This window comes from Salmo salar, chromosome ssa18, assembly GCF_905237065.1.
Source record: "Salmo salar chromosome ssa18, Ssal_v3.1, whole genome shotgun sequence".
NCBI lineage: Eukaryota > Metazoa > Chordata > Actinopteri > Salmoniformes > Salmonidae > Salmo > Salmo salar.
In genome coordinates, this window is record NC_059459.1 from 23,605,100 (window position 1) to 23,614,029 (window position 8,930).

An 8,930-nucleotide genomic window follows, 5' to 3' on the forward strand; every position below is an offset into this window, starting at 1 on the left:
GCTAGCTATCAACCTTACTACCAGATCATCTGAGGTAAAATACATTTACAAGATAACGTAACTTAATTGCAGTTGTAAATGTTACCACTAGTGACTGATTTACAGTTAATGTTACTTTGTAGCCTTTTAGTTATTTTACACAGCATTTTATGTAATATAGCTAGATAGCTAGCTACATTTTTAAGACAGCTTTTCAATTGGCATCCCCTGTTTTCAGTCACAGATGGGTGGGCTAATGAGTTGTGCTCCAATTTTGCTGGGGATAGCTTTATTTGTGACCTATATACAAATTAGAATTGTGCAATAGCAGAGCATAAGATAGTTGTCACATCAATGTTACACTGAATTAATCAGGTAAGTTATTATTAAATGTTATATTCCAATATTATTTCATGTTATTCAATTATATTCCATTCCAATATTATATTCCATTTCCATTTTTTATGAATTAAAAACAACTATGGAAAACCTTTTGCTCCTGAATGTCATTTTAAAGACTGCTGGGATTTAAAATCTTGCATTATTCAAATAATATTTAGTGCAATTGTACATAATGGATTGTATGGAAAAGGAACAATGAAGAAAGAACAAAGAAAATGAATGTGCAGGTCGCAGTTGTAAATGAGAACTTGTTCTCAACTGGCCTACCTGGTTAAATAAAGGTGAAATAAAAATAAATAAAAAGAGGGACTTTACATCAATCTCATCACAGTGCAGATATTAATTGTGACATGTGCAACACCATTTCCCCCCTATAGCTTTTAAGTATTACTTACTAAATCATTTCTAAATAAAACTGAATAAATGTATTTTAACACACTTGAGTGAAACCCTATCCCATAATCTTCTACCGGGGTAACTGGCACCCCCAGGGGCAACATTTCATGAAATAACAAAAAAAAGTATAAACTGTAGTAATTTATTTCCCTTTCTAGTTTATTCGCCTAAGCATGACATTCATCCACATACCAATTTTTTCCAAACATTGCTTTTTTGTGACAGCAATTAAACATTGTTCTTAGTAGGGGCTAGTTACCCCCTAGTACTCTAATCTAAACAAAAAGTACTGGGATCCTCTGGAGTTTAGTAAAGAGAGTTATTTTGCCGGTGATACTTGGCGTGTGAAGTCTGAGCAATAATTGCCGGGAACATTGTTATATTCCGTATGGTCCAGTCAGAACTGGTTATTTGATGGCAAAAATTGCCTAACAATGACGGAGTTCTATTAACCTGAGCCGCGGTGCACTGGCCTATGGCCCTTGACATGAATGGGCAAAAGAGGTAATGTTGTCAACAAGGCAGCATGGTGCTTCGTCCAAAATCTATTTCCCATAAAATATATATGTTCAAACTTGTGTTCATTGGGACGGCAGATAAAGAGTCTTCATCAAAAGCTGTCAGGCAGAATCCTACTCATTAGGCTGCTTAATCTAGCCTGGCTCACGCCCGGGAGGCAGCCCGGTTCCAAAACGAATGCAATCACTTTTCAACCATGTAAACTCCTCCCACTGGGGTAACCCGGGCCAGATAATCAAATCCCCTCATTAGCAACGTACATGCCCCGCCCACCTCAGGATTCCCCTGGTCACTTAGGGTCGTAGCCAGGGTTGCCATTTTTCTAGTTTTCCTGTAATTTGGCTACTTACAAAATGATGTCGCGGGTGAAAATTTGTTGGTTGCGGGTTGTTGGTTTTTGGGCTGCTTAGTTCTAAGTTGCACCGCGACCGCCATGGCATTTTTCTTAAAAAATACAAATCTATTTCCCTGTGACCTGCTGCCAGTGGTGTAGTGGTGACTGGAGAAGTAGGTATACTCCAATTTTGCCCCCAAAATTAATGGCCCACCCTGAAAAGGAAGGGCGCCCTGTGTAAAAAATTCCATGAGAAACAGTGACATACACTCTTAATGACCTTTAATTATGAATCCCATATTGGTCTTTCACTGTCAGGCCAACCCAAGCTGCAAGTAGGCTAATAGTAGGCCTACTATTGAAACAGATAAATGAGGCTGTCAACTGAGTTTGAAATTCACAGGTTTCAGATTTTCCCAATTTTTTTTGGGGGGGGGCTCTCAAATTCCAACTTTTTTAACAGAAAAACAACTAAATCGTATGTTCTAAGTCCATAACAATCCTCAAACCCCATCAGGAGACCACTTTTGAGGTCTGGGAAAAATCTAAGAAATTTAGATTTTTGAGTTTAGTTACCCTTTAATTCAAGTGTGCAGGCACCTAGCACTGTTATTTGGTTAGCTGTGTTTCTGTTGCACATGAGATGGAGTAGGCAAAGGAAATGGACACTGGATTGATGCAAATAATCATGGTATCATTCTGACAGGTAGGCATAGGCTTTGTAGCTAGTTAACATTTAATAAGAAGGTTTTGGGGAAAGCCTTTCCATCTACCTATCATTAGCATTACAATATTACTATTCCTATTCCTTGACACCTGGACGTTTTATTTAATATTATTTCACATTTGGCTATAGGCTTCTTTATAAACGTGGAGGAAATTATTTTTATAAAGATTTACTCATATGCGTTCTCCTGTTCTATTGGTTCTCTTTCAACTTTCTTTCATTGTCTAGCAGCCAAAGGCATTATCCTAGTCATATTAGCAACCCATGATAATCAAATCCAATTTTATTTATCACATGTGCCGAATTCAACCGGTGAAGACCTTACCGGGAAATGCTTACTTACAAGCCCTTAACCAGCAATGCAGTTTTAAGAAAATAGTGTTATGAAATTATTTACTAAATAAACTAAAGTAAAAAATAAATAAATAAATACAAAAGTAGCACAATAAAATAACAATAATGACGTTATATACAGGGGGTACCGGTACCGAGTCAGTGTGCGGGGGTACAGGTTAGTTGAGGTAATTTGTACATGTGGGTAGGGATGAAGTGACTATGTAAAGATAAAAAACAAGTGGTAACCAGTTTATAATAGCAATAAGGCACCTCTAGGGTTTGTGCTATATGGCCAATATATCATAGCTAATGGCTGTATCCAGGCGCTCTGCGTTGCGTCGTACATAAGAACAGCCCTTAGCCATGGTATATTGGCCATATACCATACCCCCTCATGCCTTATTGCTTAATCATAGCAGTCAAACAAGTTAAATCGACATCCATTGATGGAAAATTATCTGGCGAGTTTAATAAAGGCAAATTATCTTTCCTTTGCGACGTTTTCAAATTCCTTTATTACGTCATGTTATAGCTAACAATAATATATTTTTTTTATGAAAAACAAATTTTGCTTCTAATGTTGTTTCAAGTTAAGTCAATATTCCTTTGCATATGACCCTGTGTTACCATGACAACCACCCCCAAAATTAAAGGAACAGTGACAGGAAATGAGCATTGCATCTGTGTGCTACTTCAGAAGTTACATTTACATTTGACATTTTAGTCATTTAGCAGACGCTCTTATCCAGAGCGACTTACAGTAGTGAATGCATACATTTCATACAATTTACATCAGTGTGAATGTGCAAATCTGATATGGGTCACAAGTAAAACTGAGTGTGGACTGTGGACAACCAGAAAAAAAAGATTGGATATAGAAAGAAAATCAGTTTGGGGTTCTTAGGGTGGCTATGTAAACACAGCCTTAGATTGACAGGCAGTGCACTTCCAAATAGACCCACAGGTAACTTGAAATGCTTCAGGGGCGTCTAGAAAGGAATGTTGGCAATTAGCAACACACAACATATTCTAGCAAGTTTTCAAGACATTACACCTAATAGTGCTATACTGAGTCAACAAAATCCTGGTTCAACATAATGAGGGTAATTTAGTGATAATGCCTCAAGTTACACCCATAACCAATAATGTGATTTATTCCTTATGCACATGTTCAATAGTCACAAATCAGCCAGATCTGTCATTGGTTTTGCAGAAAGTTAGTTTCCAGCAACTATGTTACATTTGATTGATGATAAGGACTTTTAATTGTGTCCTTCAAGAGTAAATTCTTTCCTCAGCTCACCACAAATTGAATGCACAGTATTGCAACAATTGTACCACACCAGAGAAGGCCAGTGGAAGGCTTACAGCTCCATTCTGGGTTATAGTCCCGACTCTTGAGGGATTTGGGAAGAGTGGAGATATAGGCAAGGTTTTTTACACTGTAGTACCTAATGTTCCCAAGGAACTTTGATGCAGTTTCCCACAGTCAAACTCTGAGGGGTCTTACGGGACGACATAGAATTCGTAATCCCCTTCTCCTTGAAAAGAGAGGGAAGTATTGAGAATGGAGTACAGTTAATTGCATTTTTCTCCAGCATTGCAATGACATGTTACTTCTGACCAGGTTTCCTGAGATAGCTAACTGAACTGACTTAATAAACTATATTAAAGAAAGTTCAATAAAGCTTTAAAATACATAATTTGTAATATTTGTTTCATATTCAGCAATGATAAAAAGCAAATCATGTTACACTCAATATTGATCTCTGACTAGCCTACAGTGCATTCGGAAAGTATTCAGACCTCTTTTTCCACTTTTTAGCGTTATTCTAAAATGGATTAAATAAAAAAATGTCCTCATCAATCTACACACAATACCCCATAATGACAAAGCGAAAAAAGGTTTTTAGAATTTTTTGCAAATGTATTAAAAATAAATAACAGAAATACCTTATTTAAATAAGTATTCAGACCCTTTGCTACGAGACTCGAAATTGAGCTCATGTGTCCTTGAGATGTTTCTACATCTTGATTGGAGTCCACCTGTGGTAAATTCAATTGATTGGACATAATTTGGAAAGACACACACCTGTCTATATAAGGTCCCACAGTTGACAGTGCATGTCAGAGCAAAAACCAAGCCATGAGGTCGAAGGAACTCCCCTTAGAGCTCCTAGAAAGAATTGTGTCGAGGCACAGATCTGGGGAAGGGTACCAAAACATTTCTGCAGCATTGAAGGTACCCAAGAACACAGTGAACTCCATCACTCTTAAATGGAAGAAGTTTGTAGCCACGAAGACTCTTCCTAGAGCTGGCCGCCCGGCCAAACTGAGCAATCGGGGGAGAAGGTCCCTGGTTAGGGAGGTGACCAAGAACCCGATGGTCACTCTGATAGAGCTCCAGAGTTCCTCTGTGGAGATGGGAGAACCTTCCAGAAGTACAACCATCTCTGCACCACTCCACCAATCAGGCCAGACAGAAGCCACTCCTCAGTAAAAGGCACATAACAGCCTGCTTGGAGTTTTCCAAAAGGCACCTAAAGGACTCTCAGATCATGAGAAACAAGATGCTCTGGTCTGATGAAACCAAGATTGAACTCTTTGGCCTGAATGGCAAGCGTCACGTCTGGAGGAAACCTGGCGCCATCACCACTATGAAGCATGGTGGTGGCAAAATCATTTCGGCTGCATGGCCTTCGTTTCAACTGAAGGTCATGCAGCCGAAACGCGTTTTTAAAAAACTTTGTTTCTATTGAAAATGCCATACCAATAAAGCATTTTAATTCATTATACGAAAGAGTGCCTTGGTCCTCCTTTCTTTTTGATGACCAATTCACCCCTTTTACCAAAGGGCACCTTCTGTCTACCAAAATGTAATATACTTACACACTTTTCACAGCAGCTCTGGGAAGATGACCAAGACTGACACTTTTAGAGAGGCTAAATGTTATCCCTTTCGCAGCATCATCTGTCCACATTCACACTAACGGAGACCTCAAGAGCAGCAACCAGCTGTTCAGTTCCATGAAACCCATCATGGTGAGCGGTTCTGTTGTTGAAAACACAGAAATTCCCCGCAGGGTGAATAAACGCCAGTGTATGCTCTGCCACCAGGTTCTGAGAGCCCGGACTAAAGGGGACGAAGCCTTAACAGCATGGCTCCATTCATTGTCCAATCTGGATCCCTGCTTGGATTAGTTAGAGTTGCTAGCTCTGCATGATTAAAAAATTACACGCAGAGGTGTCTATCATATCACATGTAAAACATTTTTTTTTATAAAAAGCTCTTTCAACATGGCTATCGCATACATTGTTTTAATGGAGGTTTTTTGGTCCAAATGTGTGAATGTGAATCAGTCATCTGTCCACCCGACCTGAGGCCAAAATCTGTAGGATCAAGTTCCCGCCCAGTCCTTGGGGTTATTGCAATCATATTTAATCTCCCTGGAGAGTGGAGTCATGAAAAGCCGCTTTCCCCACTGGCTTGAACCAGTCCAAACCAGGCAGACTTGACGTTTGGGTGTGGGTGCACAGCCAGGGGGAGAGAGGCGAGCTATTGAGAGAGCTGCTTGAAATTAAATATTTTTGAAGCTAGATGAACATCTAGTTTAGGGTGTAAGCGGTAACAGGAGAAAGCTGGGCTATTTATCTAGTATCTCACACACACACAGCGGCTCAAAGGTAGAGGGGATTACTCAACAGTATGAGTGGTTCTGGTATTGGGAATAACCTAGTTCCTTGCCAGAGTGGGATAGCGTTTGACTGAAGCCAGTGTACGATTCAATTGCCCATTGTCCTCTGCTTTTGCTGTAGCACCAAGAAAACACTGGAATGTTGGAAGTGAGGTCTGTTTTCAGGACTCAAAGGCTGAGACATTAAGGACATTACACGTAATTCTCCTCAAATTAACACTGACACACAGCACATTCACACCTTTGGAAATATAATTTCCAGTCAATTACTTTATTAGTGCCAGAGGTTCATTTTACGTAACAGAAGTTCAGCTCAGGGTTATGCCAAAAACAAGAGGGACTGAAATACATTTGACAGAACAGTGCATACTTCAGATAATCCACGATTATGTGTATTCAATGCTGGTATTAACATCTAAAATCTGTCAGAATGAGGGATATACACAGTGTACAAAACATTAGTAACACCTGCTCTTTCCATGACATATACTGACCAGGTGAAAGTTATGATCCCTTATTGATGATACTTTTTAAATCCACTTCAATCAGTGTAGATGAAGGGAAGGAGACAGGTTAAAGAATGATTTTTAAGTCTTGAGACTATTGAGACATGGATTGTGTGTGTGTGTGCCATTCAGAGGGTGAAAGGGGAAGACAAAATATTTGTGCCTTTGAAAGGGGTATGGTAGTAGGTGCCAGGGGCACCGGTTTGTGTCAAGAACTGCAACGCTGCTGGGTTTTTCACACTCAACAGTTTACCATGTGTATCAAGGATGGTTCACCATCCAAAGGACATCTAGTCAACTTTATACAATTGTGAGCAAAAGGGAGGTGTGCGAAGGAAACAGCAACATAAATTGTGTTAATAGGGTGTTGGGCCACCACGAGCAGAACAGCTTCAATGGGTCTGGAACTCTACTGGAGGGATGCGACACTATTCTTCCAAAAGAAATTGCCGGTTCGTTGATGGTAGTGGAAAACGCTGTCTCAGGCACCGCTCCAGAATCTCCCATAAGTGTTTAATTGGGTTGAGATCTGGTGACTGAGACTGCCATGGCATATGGTTTACATAGTTTTCATTCTCATCAAACCATTTAGTGACCACTCATGGCCTGTGGATGGAGGCATTGTCATACTATGGGGGCATAGCTTCAATGCCATATAACTCTCCTTCCGTGGCCTCTTAAATACAAGTAAAACTAAATGCATGCTCTTCAATCGATCGCTGCCTGCACCTGTCCGCCCGTCCAGCATCACTACTCTGGACGGTTCTGACTTAGAATATGTGGACAACTACAAATACCTAGGTGTCTGGTTAGACTGTAAACTCTCCTTCCAGACTCACATCAAACATCTCCAATCCAAAGTTAAATCTAGAATTGGCTTCCTATTTCGCAACAAAGCATCTTTCACTCATGCTGCCAAACATTCCCTCATAAAACTGACCATCCTACCAATCCCCTACCAATCCTAGCCTTCAATACCCTACTCAATAAATTGGATGCAGTCTATCACAGTGCCATCCGTTTTGTCACCAAAGCCCCATATACTACCCACCACTGCGACCTGTACACTCTCGTTGGCTGGCCCTCGCTTCATACTCGTCGCCAAACCCACTGGCTCCAGGTCATCTACAAGACCCTGCTAGGTAAAGTTCCCCCTTATCTCAGCTCGCTGGTCACCATAGCAGCACCCACCTGTAGCACGCGCTCCAGCAGGTATATCTCTCTGGTCACCCCCAAAGCCAATTCCTCCTCCGGCCGCCTCTCCTTCCAGTTCTCTGCTGCCAATGACTGGAACGAAGTACAAAAATCTCTAAAACTGGAAACACTTATCCCCCTCACTAGCTTTAAGCACCAGCTGTCAGAGCAGCTCACAGATTACTGCACCTGTACATAGCCCATCTATAATTTAGCCCAAACAACTACCTCTTCCCCTACTGTATTTATTTATTTTGCTCCTTTGCACCCCATTATTTATTTTTCTACTTTGCACTTTCTTCCACTGCAAATCTACTATTCCAGTGTTTTACTTGCTATATTGTATTTACTTTGCCACCATGGCCTTTTTTGCCTTTACCTCCCTTATCTCACCTCATTTGCATATATACTTATTTTTCTACTATATTATTGACTGTATGTTTGTTTTACACCATGTGTAACTCTGTTGTTGTGTGTGCCAAACAGCTTTGCTTTATCTTAGCCAGGTCACAATTGTAAATGAGAACTTGTTCTCAACTTGCCTACCTGGTTAAATAAAGGTGAAATAAATAAATAAATAGCCATGGTAGTCAAAATGATGGCCTACCCAGCATTTTTATACATGACCCTAAGCATGATAGGATGTTAATTGCCTAATTAAATTCAGGAACCAAACCTATGCAGAAGCACCTTCTTTCAATATACTTTGTATTCCTAATTTACTCAAGCACTTTATTATTTTGGCAGTTACCTGTATACACTGTCACACAACAACCTCCAGTAAAACATGAACAGACAAGAGATGCCACATATTGTGCAAAACAAACACACTCAAATCAGAA